We start from the raw sequence: 27,288 nt of genomic DNA, 5'->3' as shown, positions 1-27,288 counted from the left end.
CAGTTTTAGGGAACTCAAAACCGCTCTGAAACTGGCCACTTAGCAGACCTGGGGTTTGGAGAGCTGGAGCATGTTCTAAGTCATCACACGGGATGGGACTACAGATGACATGTGTCCCATTCCCACTCCAGCCCCATTTTAAGGACCAGGCGTGAGACTAAGGCACTGGTTACAAGTCCCCATTAGTAAAATGCTGTACTCTCCCCTTCATGTGCCTCACCTGATATTAGAAGTACAGAGACTGGCTACCTACAGCCAATCCTGCTACCAACATCGAGCCAAACTCCTTTAACCAGAGGCTCCTTGGTTTCCCACTCTGTGAATAGGTATCTAGAAGCATCGACATCATGAGGTAAGTAGTTGCAGGAACTAGACAGTTTAATCACTAGAGCTGTTCTGGGCACATGGAAACATGGGATTTCTATACAGGTGTTTGCTGCTCTTGTTACTGTTGTATCTGACATCCCAAGACCCTTGTGGGTTTCTGTCCATTAGAGTCAAGGCTCTGAAAGCTGGTAGAACCAAAGACAGGAAGTGGCTTTCAGCAGTCAGAGAACAGGAAAGCCCTACAACAGAAAACAAGGCCTATTGGGAGACACAGCAGTCTTGACCCTGCCTAGGTGATGGAATGATGACCCACCAAGGGGAGGTCTCCAAGAAGCCCACCCCCATTTACCCCCAGTGGGGCTCCTCCCTTACCACCCAGTCCTAGGTCACTGCGCTTACAGCCAAGGGCCTCCTTGATTCTACCTCTATGCAGGGAAGGGGACAGATGAGGAGGGCTCTTCCCAGAACCTACCAGGGGAATGCTTGCTCCAAGGAGCTCCTGGGCTCAGTCTTCAGAGAAAACTAACCTATTGACTACCACTCAAATATGCGAATGTGTTTTAGCTTTATTAATACCAACAGGCACTAGTTTAACATACATGCTGAATCTGCTTCATCCTGCTATACCTGGTACAAAATTAGAAATCGCCTAACACTAAATTAGTGAGATTAAAATTCTAGAGGCTATTGAATCTCTTAAAGTTTCTACAGTATGATTCTTCAGTATCCTTTTAAAGTTGTTTTCAAATTTGGGTGTGTGTGTGTGTGTGTGTGTGTGTGTGTGTGTGTGTACTTGTGCACATGTGTAGAGGTCAAAGGACAACTTGAGACAGTCACTTCTCTCTTTCCACCATGATGGTTCCAGGGACAGAAGCTGAGTCCTCAGGCTTGGTGGCAAAGTCCTTTCCCCAATGAGCCGTCTCACTGGTGCTTACATATTTTTTAAACTATGGGGGTTTTTGCTTTTGTTTTTTGTTTGTTGTATGTATGTGTTCTTTGGTATCTTAAACACTAAATTCTTTTAAAATATTTGAGATTTATCTTTTTTTTCAGGTGGCAAGTCTAATTCATTTTACTTAGAAGAAAACTATGGGAAAATTCTTGCTACAAAGATGATTTGATAGGAACAAATCTGTGCAGAGTTGATTTAGTAGGTATGACTGTTTGAAAGAAAATGGCTCCCAAAGGGAGTGGCACTATTAGGAGGTGTGGCTTTGTTGGAGGAAGTGTGTTGCTGTGGAGGTGGGCTTTGAGGTCTCTTGCTCAAGCTTCACTCAGTGTGACAGTCAGTCAACTTCCTGCTGCCTACAAGATGTGGGACTCTCAGTTATTTCTCCAGCACTGGTCTGCCCACACACCAGTTCATTATCATAATGGATGATTCTCTGAAACTGTAAGGGGGCCACCCCAATTAAATGTTTTCTTTATAAGAGTTGCCGTGGTCATAGTGTCTCTTCCCAGCAATAAAATCCCTGAGACAATCTGCCAGCATGTCCGAGTTACCCATAGGGAGATTAAACATCTGTGGACAGCCTTGGTAAACAAATGGAAAGACAGAACATTTGGGGAGGGGATTAAAACTAAATCATTATAACTGTTATTTAGAATTAGGGGCAGCTAAATAGGACATTCAGTGTCCCATGAAGGTCTGTCCTCTTTGATGAGAGCATTGCTCCCCCCAACCATGGTTCCAGGAGAAAGAAGCTGGAGTGAGGATGAGCTACTAGGCCTTACTCTCCCCACACTGCTCCACGCAGCCAGCCTACAAGGGCTACTGGGACCATTTTTCATTTGTTGAGAACTAAAGTAGAAAAGCAACAGGCACTTGTAAAAGTGCAACTTGATGCTAAGTTTCAGGTGTACTTTTCACTAGCTTGAATTTGGTCTGACTCCTTTGGCCTGGCCCATGATTTTTGTCTACCTACAGCTACGTTCCCTCTGCTAACCTCATCTGACGTCCTGGGAAGAAAGGTTACTCGGGCACTTGAGATGCAGCACATGGGGTTTTAGAGAGTTCTCTTAACTCTTAAGTCTAGGGCTAACACGCAGGCTGAGAAGTCAACTCCACGGCTCTCAGCACAAATAGGAGGTGGCACAAAGTGTGTGCCCAGGATGGACCTTCCAGCCCATCTAGCTTCCCTAGCCCCTCAATGCCTCTCCTCTAGATTGCTTCTTAAAGGCTCTTGAAGATGCACACACTCCCCAGCCTTCGTTCAGGCTGACCCCACTGCCTGGAATGCTCTGTGGGCTCTCACCTCTTAGACTACTGCTCATGCTTCACAGCCAGTCTAAACAAGTTTTCTCCAGGAAGAAATGAACACCCTTGCTCTTTGTGACACCACCCTCTGTCCAGCCATAAGGACAAAACTTCTAATGTCCTATATAAAACGTCATCTCCATAATAAGTCATTGTCTCTATTAGCCCCTCAGTACTGAACATAAAACTAAACTACAAAGGGAACCTAGACAAGCTTTTTTTCTAATTATTAAGTTTTGTATCCCCAATGTCCCCAAACAATTTGGTGCATAAGCAAAATTATCTTAAATGCACCTGTGATCCCAGCCACTCAGAAGGCTGAAGCAGGAGAAAGCTAAGTTCAAGTCCAACCTAGTCAACTTAGTGAGACCACCTCAAAAACAAACGAGCAAAAAGACATGGACTAAAGAGATGGTTCAGTGGTTAAAATCACCAGCTGTTCTAGGAAACCCTTGTTTAATTCCAAGCACCCATATGGTGACCCACAACCACAGTGACTCCAATTCCAGGGGATCTAACACACTCTTCTGGCCTCCACTGGCACCAGGAATGCACATGGTACACAGACATACATGCAGCAAAACACCCAGACACATAGAGTAAATCTTTAAAAAATAACAATAAAACAAAAACAATCAAAACAATAGGGTAAAAAAAATAAAAATAAATGAATAAATAAAAAACAATAGGGTAGCTGGGCGTTGGTGGCGCACGCCTTTAATCCCAGCACTCGGGAGGCAGAGGCAGGCGGATCTCTGTGAGTTCGAGGCCAGGCTGGACCGACAGCCTCCAAAACAGAGAAACCCTGTCTCATAAAACCAAAAAAAAAAACAATAGGGTAAAGCACACACCTAGCATGCTCAAGTCTCTTGGTTCAACCTCGAGTACCGCTAAAAAACTTTTTTTTGAATCATTTTACAATGAAATAGTGTGGTAGCTAATCTTAGTTGTCAACTTGATGTACCTGGGAAGAGAAAATTTCAATTAAAGAATTGTCTCCACTGTGGGTGATACCATCCCTAGGCCTGACCTATATTTTTTAAAAGGTAGCTGAAGATAAGCCTGGAAGCAAAACACCACATTCCTCTATAGTTTGTGCCTCAAGCTCTGGTCTTGGCTTCCTCTGGTCTTGGCTTCCCCAAAGATACACTGTAGCCTGTAAGACAAACTCCACTCTTCCTCCCCAAGTTACTTTTGGTAATGGTGTTTATCACATCAACAGAAAATAAACTATAACCAATGGTGTGTTTTAAGAGTTATAACTATAAACTACTAAAAACCAATTTTCCTGTACCTTGCTTAGGCTGACACTATTGGCAACAGAGAGGCCAGGCAGCAAGACATCAGGGATGATGTCAGCTTGGCTGAAATAGCTCTATAGCTCCCAGGACATCCATGGTACCATGAGTCCTGAGCAGGATCAGATATGCCTGTTTGGGTCTTGTCTGTCACTCAGCAAGCTAACCTGGGCAGGTGTGGCATTCAACTGAGTGATGTGCTTGGAGTGATGTGCTTGGAGGTTCATGTGGTACCAGCCAGGGCTCAACTCTTCCAGGGTGCTTCAAAACAGGTAAAATGTAGATCTCTCAGGCATCGCCATGAAGTAACACAATAAAGCATAGACAATAGTCTCCAAAGCCTAATAACTTGGATGGCATGCTTTCATATCTGAATTTTGCTTTAAAATAAATAAACTTAATTCAGTTGAAAAAATCAGTGGGCTTCAGCAACTGGAGGGCTGGGAGCAGCACTGACTTGGTGCACTGTGTACTCCAGAACCATCTCTGCAGGCACCTACAATGTGCCCATCTCCCTGACACATTTCCACACTGCAGTGGCAAAGAGACAGGTCCTCAATGAGAGGGAAACCCTGCACTCAAGAACCAGCTATGACCCCGGCTAACCTTGGAGACTTGGGCAAGGCCCTCACCCTTTCTAGGTCTTGGTTCCCTCTTTTGAAATGGGAGTAGCTCTGTGGAACATTTTCTAGCTTGCTAATTGATGTGGGAGGGCCCAGGCCATTTCCCTCTTTCTGCAGATGGTCTGTGCTGAACACCCATCAATTTAAAGAACCACCACAGACTACCATGAGGCTTAGCCGAGGATGCAGGAGGTGCTGCAAGTTTTGGGTGTGGCATCTCCCTCAAGAAGTTATCATCCTTTCTGGAAAAAAAAAAGTTACAACAGGAGGACACTTCTCCAGAAGTAGAAGCCAGCATAGTCTGGCTGTTTGGGCACTCGCCATAGGGTACAGCCCTGCATGGTGGGTTGGTTTTTCCATAAGCATTACACACCTCCAGAAGTTTTTGTGTATCTCTCCTCCCAGTTACTCGGAGTTGCCAGGGCAAGGCCAGGCACAGGGATGGTAGAGATGTGTGTACACAGGGTCAGGTCTGCATGTGTTGCTCACACTACTAACCCTTTCATTTTGGAAACACTTCATGAAGACTGCTGGGGCATACTGGGAAGAAGCCCAGATGTGTGCCTTGAACCCTCCTCTGTCACCAAGGGCTCACGCTCATCATTGCCATGCCCCCCTCCAGGTCTATGCCCAAATGGACAACACTGCTGCTCTAGGAATTACAGAAACAGGCCTCACTGTAGGGCAGACCGCTAAATGGAAACACAAGTGAGATGGACAAGGGCACTGTCAGTGGCCTGGAGCCAAAACTCTCGTTCCCTCACATTCCTCGCAGGGCACTAAACAAGGGGCAAGGGCGGGCAGGCAGCACTAACACAGCTACAGGACCTCTGCAGAGCCTTTAGAGGTCATCCATGACCATGGCTTCTAAGTCAGCCCATACCCTGACCTGGATGCCCTGGCAGCCTGCCTAGCATGGACTAGAAACCTAGGTCTACAGTCCTGAACCTCGTGGTACTTTCTCACATTAGTCTTCTCAGGGCTTCTTGGACACTGCTGGAATTCAGGAGGGTTAGGGCAAATCCATCAATGAGGTTAGCAATATCCTAGAGATTGTCAACACATTAGGGATAGTAAAGAAAGGGGCTGAGGCTTGCCAACCGCTAGATTCAGCATTTCAAACTGGCTCAGGCCACTTAGCAAACAAACATTAAGTTTCTGTACCCTGTTCCTAAAATGGCAACCAGTGAGAAGCCAAAACTTCCATTTAACAGCAACATGCATTCATCCACCAGAGTTCTAAATTCTCCCATGTCTCAGAAGTAGAAGGAGGTAGCATAGGAAGGTGTAACTTAAAGGAAAAAACCACACTCTCACCTGTTATATATTTTAATTCTACATTTTTATATGACTGAGATTGCCACATTCAAATACAAGTTTTTCAAAACTTGCACTTTTTTTAAGGCTACATGTCAACCCTTCTCTTTCTTGACATGGAATGAAGGTAAACGATTAATCAGTATTTCTCAACGAATTTGAGTAAAGATGTCATTCATGGTGGTCATCCACAGTGGAGTCACAGATGCATGTATACACACTTGCAAAGTGCCTGTGTGCACACACACACACACACACACACACACACAATGTAGTGCCTCTAACATCCACAGTAAAAGTTATTTTAGTTTAACTTCAAATGGAAAACTTGGCCCAAACCATTCCTGTTTCTGAAACTACAGGTCAACGAGGCTACAGCAAAAGTAGAAACACGCTGATGGAGAAATAACTCTGTAAAGCTTGGCGGCCCTAAACCACATGTGTCCAGAGAAGGCACCAAGGGAGGCCACCCTCTCACCACTCCTGTTCCTGCTCCTTTGGAATCTAGCCACAAAAAGAAAAGGGCTCACCAAGCCTCCCCCGGTAGGGCCCAAGTGCACAGGGCCCCACCTCCTCCTAGAGGGGAAAGGAAGGTCACTCTGAGATACAGCCCATGCCCCCCACCTTCTTAGGACTCACAATGAGGGGCATACCTAGTAAGGAAGTACCAGGTGCAGCTGCTCCTGGGCTCTCGGCCACCTCCATGCCAGCTCTCTCTACCTGGGCCAGAGCCCAGTTCCTTGAGGATCCAAGTGTAGCAATTTATTAGCAATTGAAAAATTACACTGGAAAGTAAACCAGTTAGAAATTACAGAAAGCTGGAACTTTAAGGCTCACACAGCCTGTCCCCAAGACTGTGTAAGAACTAGCAATTTGCCAGGGAGAGGAGACTAGCCTATCCCAGAGCTACCTGAAAGCTGTACCAAGAGAGCTCCGGGGACACAGTTTTGGGGAGTGTGTCACCCTGCCTCTGAGTCATTAATGCTCCTATGAGTAACTCTACCCACACTCTCATAAGCAGCCCCAGTGAACACACTGCTTCAACTGTGTTGGACTCCAGTGGAATCTTCTCTTGGGTCTGTGGTCAGTGCATTGTCTGGAGTGAACAGACAGTAATGTCTCCTCAGGAAAAGCCAGACAACAAGTGCAGGAGGCAGAGGAGAAAAGAGATGGATAAAGTCCTCATGGGACCCAGAGTCCTATATGCTGCAATCGGTCTAATACTGACCAGCCTTGGCTGTCTCCTTTATACATCTAAGACAAACAGGAGCAAATAAATGACATTGTTAAGAAGGCTTTGAAGCCAAGTACGGTGGTGCACACTTTTAATCCCAGCACTCAGGAGATGCAGGCAGGTAGATCTCTGTGAGCTGGAGGCGTTTGGTCTACAGAATGAGCTCCAGGACAGCTGAGACTATGTAGAGAGACCCTGTCTCAAAAGAAAAAAAGAGGAAGGAAAGGAAGAGGGGGGAGGCTTTGAGGCTACTGATGAAAAGCAAAACAGCCTTTGTTGTAAGAAGCAAGGCTGTGCAGAGCCCCTCACCTGCCCGACTCCACTGCGCACTCACCCAGACCAGCGGTGTGGTCTTCTTAGGCCACTCCAGGCTGTTGGTGGCAAACACGGTCACTGCCCTGTGAGAGGGATCTGAAAACAGAGGCCTGGGCACCAGGCCTTGTGCAGCTCCCATCCTGTGCTCATGCCATGGCAGCCGAGCCACCTCAGCTAAGACCGCTAGAGGCAGGCCGGGAGGGGGAGGGGACATTTTTTTAAAAAGCCTTTTTGTTTGTTTGACATTAGTATTTTAATTTTATTGTAGGTACAAGAGTGTTTTTGCCTACAGGTATGGAAGTGCACTGTCTGCAAATATGGTGACCACGGGGAGCTGGGTCATTTGGAACTGAAGTTACAGGTGACTGTAAGCCACACTGTGGGTGCCAGGAACCAAACCCAGGTGCCTCTGCAAGAGCAACAAATGCTCCTAACTGCTGAACCATTTCTCCAGCCCTTGTTGTTTTTGAAACAAGGTCTCTCTATGCAGCCACGCCCAGGCTGGAACTTACTATATTGACCAGGCCAGCCTTTAATTCACAGAATCTAATTGCCTCTGCCTTTGAGTGCTAGGATTAAAGGTGTGCACCACCACAGCTGGCGATCTTTATACTGTTTACTGGATTTTCAGGATAGGCTACAGTAGGAAGATGACATGTCATCAAAGTACTAAAGAAGCCGGGAACAAGCCTAGTGGGCCTCTGGAGGGAAAGAAACTCAGCTGAGAACTAATGAGGGCCAACTACCTAGGGCTAGATAAGGAGCATCAAGTTGGAAAGTAAAACACGGAATGCTCTGTGGGGTTAGGGTACAGACCAGAAATGTCAGAGGTTTGAGGAGAAAGCAAAAAACCCTAGCAAGATGGCACGGTGGGTAAAAGTGCTTGTCACCAAGTCTGGGGACCTGAGCTTGATCACCAGACCCCATACACTGGAAAGAGAAGAACTGATTCCACGCGTTATTATCTGACCTCTACTTGTATGCTGTGACATGTGTACACACATATGTACATGAGCAAGGACATATACACCCATTCACAAAACAAATGCTTTTTAAAAAGGGAATAATTTAGCAAAGGAGTCAGGTAAAGCACAGCGTAAGGGTCAAATCCTAGAGTCCATTTGTAAAATAAAGTTTCAGTGGCACATAGCAACACCAGCTGTCTACACACCTCTATGAGTGCCTAAGTGCCACAACAGAAAAACTGTGAGAAACGAAATGGACCACAAACCCGGAAAGATTAACTGGCCTATCTGACCCGTTACAGAAACAGTGAACCACCCCACAGTTAAATTGTGTGTGTGTGTGAGAGAGAGAGAGAGAGAGAGAGAGAGAGAGAGAGAGAGAGAGAGAGAGAGAGAGAGAGAGAGAGAGAGTTCAGACACCATCCCTCTAGAGCTAAAGAGGGAACTTGGCTATGCTGACACCTTAGTTGCCCTACTGATACAGACTCTGAACATCTGGCCTTTAGGACAATGAGAAAGAACATTACTGCTCTTTTAAGTCACATTTGCTTTGGAGCCACCCAGGAAATGAATACAGGGAACTAGACAGGAAGTGGCTATGAAGCAACCCATATGCTTCTTGGCTCATGGTAGGAACTCAAGAGATCCCACCTAGTAAGGCGAGTCCTGCCACACTTCCTGGACCAACGGCTTCTCTCCAGAGAAGGTCTGAGCTATGTAACAGGCTCTGCATTCTGCAAATGGCTCCTTCATGTGGCTTGTCTAACTTGATCTGTCTTTAAAAGGAGTGTCTCAAGGCTGCTCAAAGACTCTCAGCTCATCCCATAGAAACATGATTTTACTACAGACATTTGTCTTAATGTCCACTATGATGAATCCAAAGAGCTGGTGGGTGAACTGTGCTCCAATCTCATCCATCCACTGGGAGAAAGGCAGGCTACAGAATGACAAGCCAAAGACAGCACTGAAAAACTTTGGACCCTTAAATTGCTCTTTAATATCTTTTCCTGTATGAGTTTCTTTCTCCCCTAAGGCCCTCTTGTGATTTCTTCAGCCTTTGTTCTAGGCACCCTATCTCTCCATTTCCCTTCTTGAGAGTGAACCCACATGCTGAATTCTAGCTTGATCCTGACTTGTGCACTTGTCCACTGTGTGCAAACTCCACTTCCTACATTGTTCTTGAGTCGCCCCCACCCTGCAGGCTGCAGCTTCAGCTTCCTCTGGTTGTTCAAGGATGAGGTCTTGTGACCCTGACAGCCTTTCTGGTTTCAGAATCACAATTATGTATCCCAGGGATGCTGCCACCCCGATTGTAGCCCATTCCCTAACCTACAGTGTGATTTGACATTTGATAGCCAGCTCTCCACTATGAAGCCCAGGGTGGAGTCTCAGACCTCAAGAGAAAAGGTTGTTCCCTTCTTGAAAGCTACCATCCGAGCTGGTGCCTCTGCACCCATCCCCTGACCTCTGCCAGGGCTGGATTCTCTCAGTGGAGACCTTGTGCTTGAAGCTAGCTGATACTTCTGAGGCAGGAAGCTGGGGACACAGAGTGAGGCATGGCCACCAGCAAGAAACAGCTTGGTGTTCTCAGTGTCCCCAGTCACTGGCACTGTACACAGCAAACCCCAAAGGGCTAATGTCTAAAGTGTGCAGGCTTCCGCTTGCCCACAGAAGCACATGGCTCCAGTCTCTCCTAAGTCCCACACAGAAGCATTCTCTTAGGCACATACCTGTGAGCTCTCTGTAGATGGCTATCCACCCTGCTCTTTGGTAGGTCTCCAGGATTTTGAGAGTAGCTTCCCTTGTGCCCTAGAACTACCTGCTAAGCAAACAAATAATGGGCAGGTGTGTGCCCAAGAGTGCCTCCACCTTAAAGCTCTGAAGGTGACCTCACAGAAGTCCTCTGCTTCCATGACACTGATGTGACTACTCTCACACACACTCTTGTCATAAACTACCAGAAACTGAAGGTGACCCCTCACATTGCTCTGAAAGTGAACTTATATACCCTTACCCAGGTTGTTCACTTCACCCCAGACACAGTTGACACTGGCTAAAGCCACAGATCCACCAGGAATGACAGCCAGCACCAGCCTCAGCCAGACAGTACTGCAGCAGAAGCCTGTACTTTCTGCTCCTGGCTATCAACAATATCCTTCCTTACACACTTGACTTCACGCCACTGGGACCAAGCAGAACAAAGTCCTTCAGAGCCACTGTTCTTAAAGCTAAGTCAAAGAGCACTGGCAAAGTTCATTCAGGGTGCCAGGGGTTATTTTTTAAGGTTCATGTGGCAACTAGAAGGCACTATTTTGAAAATGTATAGCTAGTACCAATAAATGACAAGTAACCATTAACTGCCCTCTATAATACAACAAGAGGTTACAGGCCATTTCACAATTAGATAAATGGACAAGAGCTTCATTGGAGCCCACACTCTCCTTGCACCCAGAGTGGTTCTCAATCCTGCAGAGCTCTGGCCCCAGAGGAGGGGTGAGAAGGCACAGGCCAGACTCTCTCAAAATGTTATCACACTGCTGGCAAGCATAGGCTAGAAAGAGCCTAGCCACACCCAAACAGCGGAATGCAAAACTCCTTACGCTTCAGTGATATGAAGTAATGAAGAAATGAGGTGCGCTCAAGTGTGTAGTATGATACTTTGGGTGTGAAAAAGTGGTCACTGTATGCATATGCATGCTTTATAGAGAGTTTCACAGATCATATGCACTACTGTCTCCAGGGACAGGATCTGGGTGGCTCAGGGATGAGGTAAGAGACAGATTTTTGCCATATGTACTACTGTACATTATAATGTGCATGTGTATGTGTACACACATGTATATATACAAATACATGAAAGAAGTGTTTGTGTGGATACACACGTGTACGCAGATGCACCCATATGCAGTATGGAGGCCTCAAGTCAACCATGGGAATCAATCTTCAGAAGACGTCCACCTTGTTTTTGAGATAGGAGCTCAAAGAAAAGGTTAGACTCACTGGCCAGCAAGCCTCAGGAACCCACCTGTCTCCCTTGCCTGGCTCTGATGCCCAGCATTTTTACAAGAATTCTGGGGAGCGAATTTAGTCTTCATGCTTGCACAGCAGTACTTTATTGACTGAACTATCTCCTCAGTCCCGCATTGTAATTTTTAAACCATGACAATATTTTCCTGTTGAAAAACATAAAATAGAAAACGATGTTATTAAGTGTGTCCAGTAAGGATAAGTCTGGGCAGGTTTTAAGAACTCCACAATGTGACATTAGAGTCACTAAATGAGAGCAGAGTGGACTTCAAGGGACCCATCTCTGGGGCCAAGTTACCCCCACAGGCAAGAGACTCTAAGAAAGGGCTATGCCATCAGTGTCAGCAATAGCCACCATCTCACCACTGACAGCACCAGCTGCCCTCTGTCCTTCTCCCTACTTCCAATGGGACTCCTCCTAAGTCACACAATAGATGGCATAGTGAAGTCCATGCTCCAAGTCACAAGATCCTGGGATCTTAGGATGGAGGTTGGCATAGCAAAACACAAGGCCACCACTATACCCATAGTCTCTTACTACCAAGCCATCCTTCATAACCACAGGCTGATGGGTGTCACTGGGCTCTGTTCCTGCACTGCATACATAAACGACTCTGTAAGGAACAATGCAGCTACTGGAAGGTGCTACTAAAGCAACACAGCCCACAGAATGAGCCCTGGAGGGGTTAACACTATCCCTAGGAGCCAGATTTGGGGGGGGGTTGCTCTTCCTCACAGTGTTCCACAGGGACAGACTACTCTTCTCACAGTGGGGTTTCCCTTCTATCCCTTCACAGACACAGATTCACCTCCAACACAGTAAGTAGCACCTGGGATGCCTTGCGGCATGGTTCATCAACAGCCACAGCCATTCAGGACCATGAGAATGACTACGAATGGCTTGCTTGCTCTCGACAAAGTCTTACTATGGCTGGCCTGGATTTTGATATCTAGACCAGGCTAGGTACAAACTTACAGAGATCTGCCTGCCTCTGCCTCCAGAGAGCTTGGATTAAAGGGCCACCACAACCAGCTAAAATGGCTTCCATCAATGAGGATATGGGCAAAACAGAATAAAAATGTTAAAAAGTCTAAAGACCATCCAATATGTGATTAATGGAGCCCCAAACCTTGTAAACCAGTTAATAAGCTTTAAACCCTGAGTGACAGAATCACCTGCTTCTCCACAGGCCTTGTGAACCTAGTTTGATAATATCTCTATCTTTCGATATTTGTTCTTTTACTTGGAAGTCTCACCAGAGGGGACACTTGGTACTACCCAGGGCTCTCTAGCTGACTGATTCAAGTGACTTCCCCAGTCAATTTCTGTTAGGTATGCAGAACTCCTGTCTGGATGATATTTTGCTATTATCTATTAGCTATACACCCACACATCCACTTGCTGTTTATTCTTTTACTCTGGTTTGCTATGTACTTAATAAACTCACTCATTCAAACCTGAAAGTATGGTTACCATAAATCACTCTCTGAACCATAAAGAACCTTCCCCAAGCCCACTAAAGGAGGCAGCTAGCTGCCTTCCTGATTCTTTAGTTTCAGCAGAAATACTTACCCACCCAGGCCTTTCATCCCTTAGAGCAGTGGTTCTCAACCTTCTTAATGCTGTGACCCTTTAATAGTGGTGACTCCCAACCATAAAATTTCTATCAATGCTACTTCATAACTGTAATTCTGATACTGTTGTGAATTGTAATATAAATATCTGTGTTTTCCAATGGTCTTAGGCGATGCCTGTAAAAAGGTCATTCAACCTTAAGGTGTTTCTACCTTAGAACTTATATTCATCTGTATATTTATGCATTGCCGCGGGGGGGGAGCTAGTCTAAGTTGATTTCATTTAAAAAGTAAAATGGCCAGATCCTAAGGCAGGGCACTTTCTGACTCAAGGGTTCAGGAAAACCCTCAGGCTCCAACCAGCTCAGTGAGAGAGCTCATGTGACAAGGACAAAAGAAGGTCACTGCTGAGAACAGGAGTCTACCCATGATGAGCTCAGTAGAGCAAGGTGACAGTTTGGTTCCTGAGAACTCACTGAGACAACATCTAGGCCACGGGTTCTGGTCTCAACTGTCCCTCCTCTGGATGACGGAGGCCTCTAGATAACCTCTGGAAAGAGGCTGTCTTCAAGGAGGACAAGGTTTTTCTTGATACTTAGGACAAGGACAGAGGCTTTGTTCATTCAATACTCAACCTTGACTGACTATGTACTTAGAGCAGGCAATGTGAGACACTAATAACACAAGAAAAACTGAGCTATTGTCTTGCCCTGAGTGTCACTGAAGTCTTAGGCTACCCTAGATGCACAATGTTCATGGAGTGTGTCCCCAAACAACTCTGGCAATTCTCATTCCTGTGACTACCGTGTGGAACACCTGTCCTCAACGACATTGGAAGGCAGGCTCTACTGTATAGGCAGGAGCAGGCCAGAGGGTTCCCAAGCCTGAGTCAGACACTCACCATATCACCTACTGACTGTCAGGGTGATCTGGTAAGAGCCTTTCACATTTAGGATGCTTCCGTGTAGCTATCCGGCATTGACCCCACTCCCAGCTCTTCCACACCCTCCGTCAATTTACTGTTCACTAAACCCCATTAGGAGGAACTGTACGACACACCATCTCCACTGGGATGGGGAAGGGTAGGCAGCATTCTGACTTTGTCAGTGGCAGAGACTGCTGGCCTCAGGGTTAGCACATGACTAGGTCAGCTCTATCAGTTGGACTCCTTTGCTGTAACATTGAGCCTGCCCACAAGGGAATATGGCTCCCAAATGACAAAGCTCTGCCTAAGCACCCTACAATCCTGACCTAGGACCTCATGGATGCTCAAGTCACATTTGTGGCAAACACAGCAGAAGTTATTCAAAATTAAGAGCTCTGGTATCTTGAGGCTTGCAGTTGTTGCCATCTTAAACTGAGATACTTTCCAGGGACCTACTATGTATATCCCTAACAGCACTGACCACAATTAGTGGCCACACAAAGAATCCATGAGTCACCGTCCCTTGTGGGTCAAGCTTTCAAGGGCCTCAGCTCCTCTGCACGTTCCTCTCTCCACATTCCGTCAGCCGTTCCCTCGATTGAGAGTGCCAGAGGAAACAGGAGCATCAGATCACTTCCCTCCTGGCTTTGGCCTCACTTTCTGCATACAGGATGCATGCTTAGGTGTCCTGATAGCCTGTGTTTCCTCTCCACAAAACATACAGCATCCCACTCGCTGAAGCCAGCTGCCTATCCGGACGGCAGGCAAATAAAGAGGTGAACTCCAAGTGACACTCAGAGCAGCAACCCATGAGAGTGAAGGGGGGCGGTCCACAAAGTTTGACAGGAAGCTCCTTCAAGCAAAGTGTTTTGTTCTTTTAAAATAACTGGCTAGAAAAATAATTCCACTAATTATTATTAGCTTAGGCATCACAGGCACCAAAGAACTAGGAGACTGGGACGATGTATCCATTCATTGCCAGACAGCGCCCATTCCACCCAGACCATTCCTGCCTCTTGTAAAAGTAAAGTTAAAAAGAGAGCTTAAAAGCTAAGAAAAACAGTTACTATAGAGTAGCTAATTTACATTATTAGCTCTGGAATCACTGGGAAAGCTTCCTAACTTCAGAGCACTATAGGAAGCTAGGAATGGGCAGAGGTTCAATTCTTATCACAGAGATATAAGGCTGATGATCTGAGGAGAGTTCAAATAAAGCTTCTTTCCTTAGCCTAGTATTTTAATTTTCTTTCTCTGCAATGCTGTGAATGAAACCCATGACCTCATGCATGCTAGACAAGTGTGGTACAGATTTTACCATTTAACTACAGCTCCATCCCTAACCCAGTGCTTGGAATGCCCAAATGCTAACCTCACCTTAAACTACCTCCTATATACAAAGCCTTTGGCCTTACACTGAAGATGGCAAGGCAAACGCTCTAAATGCCTACTTTATATTCAGTACTGGAAACACAAATACCTTAACTAAGCCTCTTTTCTTCTGCTTTTTTCTGTTAGAGATAACCATGTAAAATCCCAATAACCTTACTGTTCCTGTTATATATCCAATGCACAGAATATCAGCACCCTAGACTGCTGAGAACTGGGGATAAGGAAGAATACTATTTTAGGTTTCAGCTTGGTGACTGTTCCATGCTTCCACACAGAGGTCTTTAAATAAAGCATCTTTAAATCTACCCATGGCTCCCGGCTAGGGTAAGAACATGCCCCTAAGACCTTATAGCATAGCAAGGTTCACTTGGTTGCAGTCATTTTACAAAACAGTTTCTCCCTAATATAATCTACGGTTGACTATCCCTTTAAAAAGCTACCAGCCCTATTTCTGGCCTGTCCGAATAGCAAGTACAAAAAGTTTCATATATCAAATTCTTGTTTGCTACCCTAAACATTTGATAACTTGGCTTGCATATTTAGTGCAAATCAAGGTTCAGGGGTACAAGGAGGCCCTGGTTTTAGTCATTACACTTCTCAGACCACTATGTTAGACTTGTGGTCTAAGCTATCACTGCTAGTTGCCCTGAGAAACACCAGTAAAATCCCAGACAACTTCTTAGTCAGCTAGCCCCTGAGTATGTAACATGGGTCAAATCCCAGGATGCCCAATATGAATAATGTTGCCTTTGCTGCCCTAATGCCTTGACCATACCTTAGCAAATCCTGTTTGAAGTGAGTCCTAAGCACAATTGCTTTTAGCTCTCTTTGTTATCAAAGGACTGAGTCAATGCTGGCTGTCCTAAGGACAGGTCTGCATACTAGTGTGGCCCAGAATCCTGACAGAATCGGGACACCACAGTCAAATCCCAGTGCAAAAGGCCAACACTACCCCTTTCTTGTGGAAGCGATAGCACCCATCTCTGAGTGTGTTCTGACATACTTGGGGACCCTTGTTCTGGAGCACCCATCTCTGAGTGTGTTCTGACATACTTGGGGACCCTTGTTCTGGAAGGGATAGCACCCATCTCTGAGTGTGTTCTGACATACTTGGGGACCCTTGTTCTGGAAGAGATAGCACCTATCTAGTTGCCTCCATTTGAAGTGCTCTGCCTCTCTTACAGACAGCTTGCGCTTCAGATGATAGCTTTAACTATCCTTTTGCAACAAGTCAAGAATAGTTCATAGGAAAGAAGAGAGGCCACCGACAATCTTCACAGACATTGCAAAATGGCTGTGAGATTCATATGCAACCACAAAAGACCCAAAGAAGTACAAAGCGATCTTGATCTTTAACAAAAAGAATAAAGTGGGGACATTAAATACCTGACTTCAAAACATAACATAAAGTTAAGGTAATCAAAACAATATGGTACTGGCACAAAAACACATACAAAAGGAAAAAACTGAGAAGCAGCCCACATCTGTGCAGATGATGGGCTTTCTACTAAGGTAGCAAGATCATAATGGGAGAGGCCAAACATCTTCAACAACAGGAGCTGGGAGACTGAACACCCACATATAGTGAGAAAACCAGAGTTTTTATTGTCTAAAACTGAAAATTTACTATAAGAAAACAATGAAATGCTTCAGGACATTGGTCCAGGCAATTTTTTTTTTTTTTTGGTTTTTTCGAGACAGGGTTTCTCTGTGGCTTTGGAGGCTGTCCTGGAACTCCCTTGGTAGTCCAGGCTGGTCTCAAACTTACAGAGATCCGCCTGCCTCTGCCTCCCGAGTGCTGGGATTAAAGGCGTGCGCCACCAACGCCCGGCTCAGGCAATTTTTTAATATGATGTCAATAACCAAAAATGACCAATGGGATTTCAGCAGAGAGAAGGGAGTAATGGGCAGCCAACAAAAACATTGCACACTCACACTAAACAGGAACTGTTGTCCAGAGGACCGAATATAAAACCAACAACCCAAATAATCCAATTCAAAGATAAGCCAAAGGGGGGCTGTTCTGATGGCTCAGTAAGTAACTATCATGCAGGAATGAGGACCTGAGTTCAGATCCCCTGCACCCACATAAAAGTCAGATTGCTTGAACCTGTAATCTCCATACTGGGAGGGAGACAGGAGGATCCTGGGAATTGCTGGCCAGCCAGGCTAGCTAAATTGGCAAAATCCAGGTTCAGTGAGCCACCTGCCTTAATATACAAGGTGAGTAATAGAGTAAGACATCTGACTTTGACCTCTGGCTACAGAGAGAGAGAGAGACAGAGACAGAGACAGAGACAGAGACATATAGACACCACAGACAGACAAACACACAGAGGTATACAGACACCACAGACACATAATGATCTGAACAGACATTTCTCAAAAGTGGATATATGAATGACCAACAAGAATATGAAAAATGTTGAGCATCACTAATCAAGAAAATGCAAATCAGAACCATAATGAAATATCAACTCACCCAAATTAGTTATTGACAAGACAGAAAGTGTGCCTCAAGTTCCAGTACTCAGAGGGCTGAGGTGAGAGGAACTGCTGAGCCTGGGAGTTCAAGACTGAACAACACATACGTATGTAACTAGAGGACTCTACAGTAAATGCCAGGCAATGTTGTATGTCCTCATGTGTCTGTGGGAGCTTAAAGCTGGCATCAAGGAAGCAGACAACATGAGCTAGGAAACAGTCCAGAGGTTAAGAGCACTGCCGGTCTTGCAGAGGACTCAGGTTCAGTTCCCAGCACCCACATGACAGCTGTATCTGCAGCTCCAGATACAGGGGATGCAACACCCTCTAGGGACACAATGGGCACTACAATTTTTTGGTGCACAGACATAAAAGTAGGCAAACACACACACAAATAAGAAATAAACCTACTTAAAAATGTTTTAAAGTAGGCAATACTTCAATAATTACTAAAGCCTGGTAAGAGTTTTCGTAGCTGGTTAGTGATGGCTAGAGATAATGTAGTGTGGGTTCAGTTGAACAAGAATAATGTTTTACAGCACAATATGCTAATGATGAGTAACAACAATTAACTGGATATATGAAAATACCTAGTAGAGAAGACATTGAATGTTCTAACACCAAGGTGACAGACAAACCAGTATCCTTATGTGATCATCGTGAATTTGTTTCTGAAATGTTCTGTACTCTGTGGAGTCACAGACTTAGTGTCAATTAAAATAATACAATAAAAAGGAATGTAAACTAGAAAATGGAGGCAACAGGTCAAAGAGAGAGGGGGGTGGAGAAGTCGGGAATGCCATTCACCCACCAGGAAGGAAACAGACCTCGGCCAGAGGTCAAGTGTGTGTAACTTACTAAAGGAATGCAAGCTGGGGTAGAGTGGTCTCTAGCTGTCTATGGGTTTGAACTGCAGTTCCACATGGGGAACTAGCTGAAAGGGCCTATGAAGAAAGCGTGCAGGAATGAGGAGCACATAGGAGGGCAGTCCATGATTCACAGCTCCCCTCTCCACCACTCACCCTTGCTAATGCCGGACTTGAAGACTCAAGCGCTTTCTCTTCTCTAGAAAGTGTCTGCTGGACAAAGTGAAAGGAGAAGAGGCCAAACTTCCTCAAACAGGCTGGGTGTGTGTGTGTGTGTACGTGTGTACAAGCATGCTGGCCTGCTGTCAACCAGATCAAGAACACACAACACTTCACCCACACAGCCCTCACTCACCACATCCCATTTGGTCATCTAGTCCAACTGTTCAGGTACAACTTCTCCAAACCCAGAAAGTGCAAGCCCATCCATCCCTCCCTGTGAGCACTGTCTCAGCAGGGTGATAACCCTAAGCCAACCCATTCACCTACCTCCCTCTTCTCTTCCAAACAAGGAACCATGACAATTCTTGGCATCTAGCCTCATCCTAATTACTCTCTGCCCGTCATCCCTCCTGCCCTATGTCATTACCACCCAGTCATGTGATGGAACTGTTTCCTCTGACATTTGTATGCAGAACACAAAGCAGTGTGTGGGGACCTGAAAACACCTGGCACTTCACAGAGACAGACTCTGACGTACCTTAAACAGAGTTCCTGGAAAACAGCTGGGCCAGCAACCACTTAACTAAAAGCTGGGGGGCTCAGTGCCTCCCCCTTCCTTCCCCCATCATCCACATTTCCCTCCCTGGCCTCTGCTGTCTATCTCCACTTCTCCACACAACATTTATGTCCCCAGTGGTACCTAGAGACGGGACAAATGCCAGCCCTGTTAGCACTTTTTTTTAAGACAGTGTGCAGCCCTGGCTCACCTGGAACTTACCAGTAGACTAGGCTCACCTACCACAGAGATCTACCTGTCTCTGCCTCCACCTTAACTAGCTGTGGAGCATGTTTTCAAATGGGGTATTGTGGAGAAAATACTTACCAAGACTGTAAAGGTGAGCTTCCACACATGTGGCACAGAATGTGTACACACACACACACACACACACACACACACATACACGCGCGCGGCAGATTTTTATAAACCTGCTGAACGAACAAGCTCACAGCCACAGACTCTGCTGCCCCTCTGAGACGCAGGCTAAGATCAGGAGGCTCTGGCCTGGGTGGCCAACTACCACAGGCCACAGCTCAAAGCGAGACTAAAAGGGTCAAAGCTCTCTGCTGCTGCCACCAGCTCACCAGCCCCACTGCCCCATCCTCTCGGTTCTGTGTTTGACTCCGCGGCCAGACACCAGGCTCTCATGACAGTCACAGGTCCTATCCCTAAGAAAGACTCACGTAGGCATACGGGGCCATGCTCCATCCTCATTGCAAATTATTTCCCCTGCACTCGCTCCTAAGGTTTGACAACTCTTTACCAAGCCCAGCAAGAGACATTCACATAATACTGACAATATACCATGTACAAATAACTAAATGCTTTATTTGAAAATGCTTACCCTTCCTGTAGGAAAAACACTCGAATATTTGATATTTTATTTCAACAGGGTCACCCTTTGAGGCACACTTGTGGCTTCTCCTCCAGGCTCTCTGGCCACCTCCTTTTCCAGTATCAGTGCAAAGGACCTAGAGTGTGACGTAAGTCTGCTCTTCCTGCTGCTTTTATGAACTAAGATGAGACATTAAATTGGAAAGTCAAGAAAACTCGGCACACCTCAGCTCCCTAGCTCCAGGGAAAATGTGAAAGGGTTAGGGCCACTCTGAGCACAGCTGTACTCGGTGATGGCTGTTATTTCACCCAAACAAGAAGCCAAACTGTGCTGGTGAAATGGGGACACACAGCAGGTCACAGTAGGAGAAACCACAGTGCTACCAACCACCACTGAAAGTCCTCACTTGAGCCGACTCCAGGCAGGTTCCCCAAATGCTTCTCGAGCACACTCTCTCCTCTGTCTCTCCTCTCTCGATCCCTCTTCCTCCCCCTCCCTCTCCCCCTCCCACCCCACAAGCAGCAGCAGAGCTCAGTGGACCTTCTATATGGGCGCACACTCAGAAATGTCATGCAGCAGTGAGTCAGAAGAGGGATCCTACATATCTTCAGTGCCAGCCTGGGCCAAGCCCAGTGGACTCCATGCTTGTGGGGCCAAAGACAGAACCTGGAGCTGGTATGTAGTTCACCCTGCTTCCTTTAGCATCCAATCTACAGAGAAGACACAGACCACACTCAGAGAGGCAGGCAAGGGTACAGGCACAAAGCGAGGAAACTCAGTTGGGTGGGGAAGCTGGGGCACAGGGCAGAGGGAATTCAGAAGGGTCAAGCTCCCATAGTCTTTAAACACTTGTCAGTTCACATCATGAGCTGACCACCCAAAGTTGCTGTTCCTTCATGAGAAGCCAGTCCCCTCTCCATCTGAAAGTCAGGGAAGTAGTCTTGGTTAAAATAAGGATGCAGGACATCTAGGTCCCAGTCCTGAGCATCTGAGTTAGTAGCTGGATGGGACTGACACACTGCACTTCCAACAAGTTCTCAAGTGTTGCTGAGGCTGCTGGTCTGGGAACACCTAGGTGAATACTGGTCTAAGCCAATCAGCACATAGCACTCTCAGGCTATTGATCTAGGAAAGACCCTGGGCCCCCTGCAGAGCAGAGAGAAGATGCACAATACCTGAGAACCTGGCTTGTTTGTTTCCTTTTCTGTCCCTGATGGATAGAAGCAACAAACCACTTACTGCCACCGACCCTAGCAACCATCTTGCAATCATGAGGCAACAGCATCAGTGACAGACGAAGACCGTAGAGAAGAATCTAGGTCCCTGACAAGACTGCTAAGCTGCTGACTAGCAGGAACACTCCTGTTTACTCGGCAGCTGAAAGCATCCAGCCTGATACCCTCTAATCCAGGGCATTCCCCCTTTCCCAAAAGAACACTCTTCCCAGAGATGTCCGGTTGCCTAAACATACTTCCTTTAGATAAATGTCCAGAATTTACATACCTGGCTTCACCAGTCTTAAAAACCTGAGTCAGAGAGTTAGAAAACAAATCATCTAAAATGCAAGCAACACAGACGAGGCAAAGAAAGTGGCCCACACCCTCTAGTAAATGAACTCAGACAGCTTCTGTAACAACTGATCCCAGATGTGAGGGGCCGTGACCAGAGGTGCTGAGGAGCAAGCGCACAGGACATTTTCAGGAGACCTCAGCACTCTGTCTAACCAGCTACAAGAGGGTGTTGTGGGAAACTGTGGTCAGGAGGGGTATCACATGTGAAGGAGGGAGAGGAGAAGGAAACTGGAAGGGGCAGACACTTTCCTCCTCCAGAGTCCTCACCCCTCCTTCAAGACATCACAGGACACCTGTCTTCCTGACTCTGTGACCCAGCCCCATAGGCATAATTCACCTTCCTACTTCTGAGGCCTTCACCAGGAGATCCTCACTGAAGAAAACCATAAGAAAAGGCTGAATGCAGATCAGGGTTTCGGGCAAACACCATCAGCCCAGTTCTGCAGATGAGAAATATACTACTTGCCCAAAGTCACACAGCTACTTGGAGGCTTCTGGAAGTCCAGCTGGAGAGTTCGTTAAGTTCTAGGAGCAAATCTTATAGCCCTTGAATGGAAATATGGTGCTTTAATGGAAATGGCACCAGAGATAGACACACCTGGCTCTGATCCCACCTGGCTTCTGTCAACACCATCTTGAAGGAGCCTGACCACACCTCCCCTTAGCATCTCTTCACCACTGACACTCACCACTTGACAGGACCCCTCAGAGGCTGCCTGGGGAGAGATGGTCTAGCATGTAGTATGGTCACAAAAGGTTGGGTTCCTTTTCCTTGGGTAACAATTCACATTTAAAACTGCCAAGAAACCATATCTAGTAATGTAAGACCAACCTAGTATGAGAAACCACAATGCTCAACACAGAAAGGAATTCAATGATTTTGGCCATTTGAGAAACATAATTAAAAGAATAATGTCTTTTGGGCCATTAGACTTGCAAATTTAAGATGTCAATGCTGCAGGGAAACATATAATGGAAGGGTGTGAGCTAATGAGGTGTTATTCATGGGGGTGTAATTTGGCAAAACTGTTAGTTCACCATCCCCCCTTGTCCTACTGACGCTAACAGGGGCCTACAAGACTGAATGGCGGGCGCCAGAGGGACCTGGCCCATATATAACTGGCTATTGTTACAGCAGACAATTGGAAAGGACCTACATACCCACCAATACAAGATGGTTCAATAAATTACAGCACACCCCTACTCTGGAATATGGATCCCTACTTCCAAAAATGGGTAAACTCATAGTGTCAGTCCACAAACAGTGTACCAGAACACAGCAAGAAATCGGAAAAGCAAATCAGAGAATACGTATGTGATATGACTATATTTACATTTATGTGAGCAATTTAAACATTGCATTCTAATTTATTTTGAGTCACCAAGGACAGAACTCGGGCTGTCAGACGATGAGGCGAGTGCCTCTACCTGCTGAGCCATCTTGCCTGCTCTAACAGGAGCTGCAGTCCACTGGAAAGGTCAAAGGGCAATGACACAAGGGTGTGTCACAGGGGCAGAGGGCTGCTCTGGCATGCATGAAGCCCTGAGCCTGAGCCCCTACACTACAAACACACATGTAAACAAACACAATGACACCACCTCCACTTGCACAGCTACTGCTGGCATTCTGGGGTCTACATCCACTTTCCATGAAAGAATCAGAGCTCTGAAAACAGCTGGTTCTGAGGTTGGGGCAAGGAAAATACAGACCGAGTCTCAAGGATTTTTGTGCCAAAATAGAAAAGAAGCCCTTAAAGAAAGATGGGAACATGTTCAAAGAAAGTTGTTCCCAAAGGCCAAATCTGGGACACTTTGAGTAATAAAGAAATAATGACCGCAACCAACTAAAGTCTAATGAATACGGACGGCAATTATTTCCAGGGACCAGAGATGTAAATCAAAAAGTGCATTTTAGGGAAAAGAAAAGATGTCCTCTTTAGCACAGTAACTAATACATGTAGAAGGAAACAGGAAATTAGAACCCCCCCCAAATCAACTCTCTAAGAGTCAGATACGAGGTATCAATGGGTTCTAGCGGTGGCTGGGATGACGAAGGAGCAATGTTTCCTGCATCCCTACGAGATATATATTAATCACCAAGGGGGAAATGTAACTTTTCAATGAGGTCCACACCATCCTAATCAAGATGCCAACGCTAACAAGCCTAGTATCATTCAATGAGATAGTAGGCAGCACCTGCCTCACACTGAGCCCAGCTAACATGGCTGCAAGCCTCTGCTGCTCCTGCCAGAAGAACCTAACCTGAATCCAACTATCGGGAAGCCCAAGTTAAAGGGCATTATCTGAAACAATCAGTAGTCTTCAAACATGTCAATGGCATTAAATACAAAGAAATACTAGTTAAGAGAGACTATGACCACAAAATAGATAGATAGATAGATAGATAGATAGATAGATAGATAGATAGATAGATAGATCATGAAAATGAAAGGAAGGGAAGAGATGCAGCAAAATAATAACATTAGGAGAAGCTGGACTTATTCATATTCATACTATTCTTACAGTTTTGCTGAGAGTCTGAAAGGACATCAAAATACAAAAAAAAAATTGAGAGCTAGGAGCACTTCAGGGGGTTCTGAGGCTTGGGTTCATGATGGTCTTTTTTTTTTTCTTTTTTCTTTTTTTTTTGAGTTTTTTTGAGACAGAGTTTCTCTGTGTAGCTTTGGAACCTCTTGAAACTAGCTCTTGTAGACCAGGCTGGTCTTGAACTCACAAAGATCCACCCACCTTTGCTTCCCAAGTGCTGGGATTAGAGGCGCGTGCCACCTCCGCCCAGCTGCTGGCCTTTTAAGCACAGAGAGACAGGCAAAGTGAAGCAAGTCTGCAAGGGGTTGGTTAATACTGGTCTCCCTGACACATGCTCTGCTCAGAGCTTCTGCTCCAGGACCAGCCTCTTGCTCATCAATCAAGCTCTGCAAAAGAAGCACGAGCATGATCCAGCTTTCTCTACCACAGACTTGTGTTTACTTCTGCAGTGAGAGTCAAAGCCTCCTGACACCATTAAGTAAGTAGCTGATGATTCCAAGAACTTCTCTGGAATATGGAAGCTAAGGAGGAGTTTCTCATGACAAAGTCAAACCAAGATGAAGCTGGCTGGATGGGGAGCTTCTCCCTCCACTTGGCCTTATCGAGTTCTTGAGAGGCTAAACCGTAGGGTTGGGGATGAAGGTTACCTGGCCCCCAGCGCTTTCCTAGTCCTTTCTTTTGGTGCATTCACGGAGGCTAGCTGAGAATTCTCCCAGGTAGACAGTTTTGGGTAGGGCAAGTAGTTCTTTATCACACACACCCCATTTCTCCAGTGTTCTACCATTTATGCAAATCCCCTGTGTGTGTTCCCTAAAGTGATTTTTAACAACTAACATTCATTTTAACAGTAATACCACAGAGTACCTAGTTTGCAAAACAGTGGGATAAACGATCATGTGTGCCCTAAACTCTGAGTCTGCTCGAGAGCCTGGGATTACCTAAACAGATTCTGAGACAGATGATGACAAATGAAAAGTAACTAGACAGGCAGGGTAGCTAAGCAAGAATGGCACATGCTCTCACGGACAAAGCTCGGCAGAAACACACCCCCTCGTTTGCCTCTATATCTGTCCCCGACATCCATTTCCGTAAGCTCAGTCTTTAAGATGACCCTCCCAGTGACTTGAGCTCATTTCTACGTCACGTTGACAAGCCACAATGAGCACCGCCTGGCAATGCCGTTCACACACAGTGCTTGCCACCCGAGAAACAGCACTGTGATATCCTGACACCACCACTTGTGCAGAACCGCCAACACTCGGACCTCCTCAGATGAGCACCAGTTCTCGACAAAGAAGTGAATTTCCCAGGAGAAACCTTTTCTCAAAGTACTCCCCAAACAAGAGCCTCAGCCCACACCCAAAGACAAAATTTCCTGTCTTCAACCAAAGACAAGAAGGCTAAGTAAGTAGGACAATCTATAGCTGTTCACTGTCCAACACTTAATATTTAGATTTGGAAACAAACTCAGCAAGTGAGGTTCAATTTTCACCTTTTAGAGATGAGAACATTGAGAACCTGAGTTAACAAGTGACAGGACCCTCAGAATTCACCCCCAGATCAGCCCACTCTGTCCCCAGGCCCCTGTGATGTCCTACTGGGCACAGGAGTGAACCAAACAGAATATCATTACAACACCCCAACCTCGGTGCCACCCCAACCCCCATTCTCTTGGCTCAGATGCCCTAACTGGCAGGTGACAAATCACATTATACTCTCAGACAACCTCTCAACAGCAAACGCATTCAGAGGCAAAGCGAAAGATAAGAAGATGGGATTTACAATGGCCTATATACTTCCTTCTTACCCAAAGGGACATTTTCATGAGCTGTCAACTCCGGGCAGGAAGAACCCACCATTATGTAATGTCAGAGGGCAAGCGACAAGGGGCAAGAGAAGCCAAGGCCCATCAAGGCTCCCTTCCTTCGCCCACAAAGATATAAATTTGTGTCTGACATTTTGAGTGTTTCAGTGGCCTACACATTCATGACTGGCTTTGCAAAAGACGACCACGGATCCCTGCAAACCTCCCAGGCCTCAATTAGCTTACTAGCAAAGCAGAGGGATATAAAATACATAAAAAAAAAAAACAAAGGTGAGGGAGATCCTGTCCGGGACGATGCGCGGACAGAAAATGCTTGAAGAGTTGCGAGGATGCAGTGGGTGCATCCACCAAGACGCATGTTTATTTTTACTCGGTGTTTTGACACCGGAGACACCCGCGAGGCCTTCAGCGTCAGATGCCCGGGATCCAGCAGAGATGCACACTGCAGGCGCACAGCATCCCACAGCTCCCCAAGAGGCCCAAGGCAAGGGGACCGCAAGTCTAGGACCACTCTCCAAAGACGCAGCCAGCGAACCACTAGGCTGTACCACTGCCATGACAACCGCGGGCGCCATCCGGTCGGGTCCCCAGTGTCTCCAGCTCCCAGACGCCCGGCCGCTCAGCTCAACCCCGCACCACCCGACCCAGCTCAGCCCAGCTCGGCCCACCTACCTGGCGTGCCCCGACCCGGGCACTCGCTCAGCCCCAGCCTCCGTCCTCCCGGCCGCGCGCCCTGGCTTCGGCCCTGCCGGTCTGTGCCGGGTTCTGAAGACTGGCCGGGACTTGGGTTCTGGCCGCCTTGCTCCGGGCGGTGGCGTCCACCCCAGACCCGAACCCGCCGTCCCCTCGCAGCCCGAACCCCGCCACCGCCTTCACTCAGAACCCGGCGCACAGCCCCGCCCCGGTTCCGCCCCCTCGCCGCGCATGCGCGTTCCACGCCCGACTGGCGCCCTGCCCCCTCCCTCGTTGACTCCGCCCCCAGGAGGCCGCACCTTCCATAAGCCCCACCCTCTTCTGTGACGTCATCCAGGAGTGGACCTTTTTAATCCCCTTCATATACCGTGAATCTTTTGCTGACAAGCCAGATAATTAGGAGAAAAGCGTTGCAGGAGGTCCGAAGTGCAGGTGTAACTAAACAATCACTCGGTGGGAGTAGTTATCAATGCTATTATTTGAATGATTTTCCA

The 27,288-nt window shown here is 46.5% G+C and overlaps 1 protein-coding gene across 16 annotated transcripts in view; it reads right to left on the bottom strand.

Moving 5' to 3' along the window:
• Positions 1–26,987, bottom strand: part of Inpp4a (inositol polyphosphate-4-phosphatase type I A) — a 124,090-nt gene extending 97,103 nt beyond the window's left edge. For 9 of the 16 annotated variants that reach the window (XM_021230299.2, XM_040729606.1, XM_021230294.2 and 6 more), the window contains exon 1: positions 26,774–26,986. The gene's annotated coding sequence lies outside the window, so the exon portion shown is untranslated. Of the gene's footprint in view, positions 1–26,773 lie in introns of all 16 variants that reach the window. The other 7 variants (XM_021230298.2, XM_021230303.2, XM_021230304.2 and 4 more) reach the window with 2 other exon arrangements.
• Positions 26,988–27,288: the final 301 nt, after the last annotated feature.

Source organism: Mesocricetus auratus, unplaced genomic scaffold (genome assembly GCF_017639785.1).
Source record: "Mesocricetus auratus isolate SY011 unplaced genomic scaffold, BCM_Maur_2.0 Super-Scaffold_100021, whole genome shotgun sequence".
Lineage (NCBI taxonomy): Eukaryota > Metazoa > Chordata > Mammalia > Rodentia > Cricetidae > Mesocricetus > Mesocricetus auratus.
Note: the sequence above shows the minus strand (reverse complement) of the source record. Positions and strands in the feature narration are given on the sequence as shown.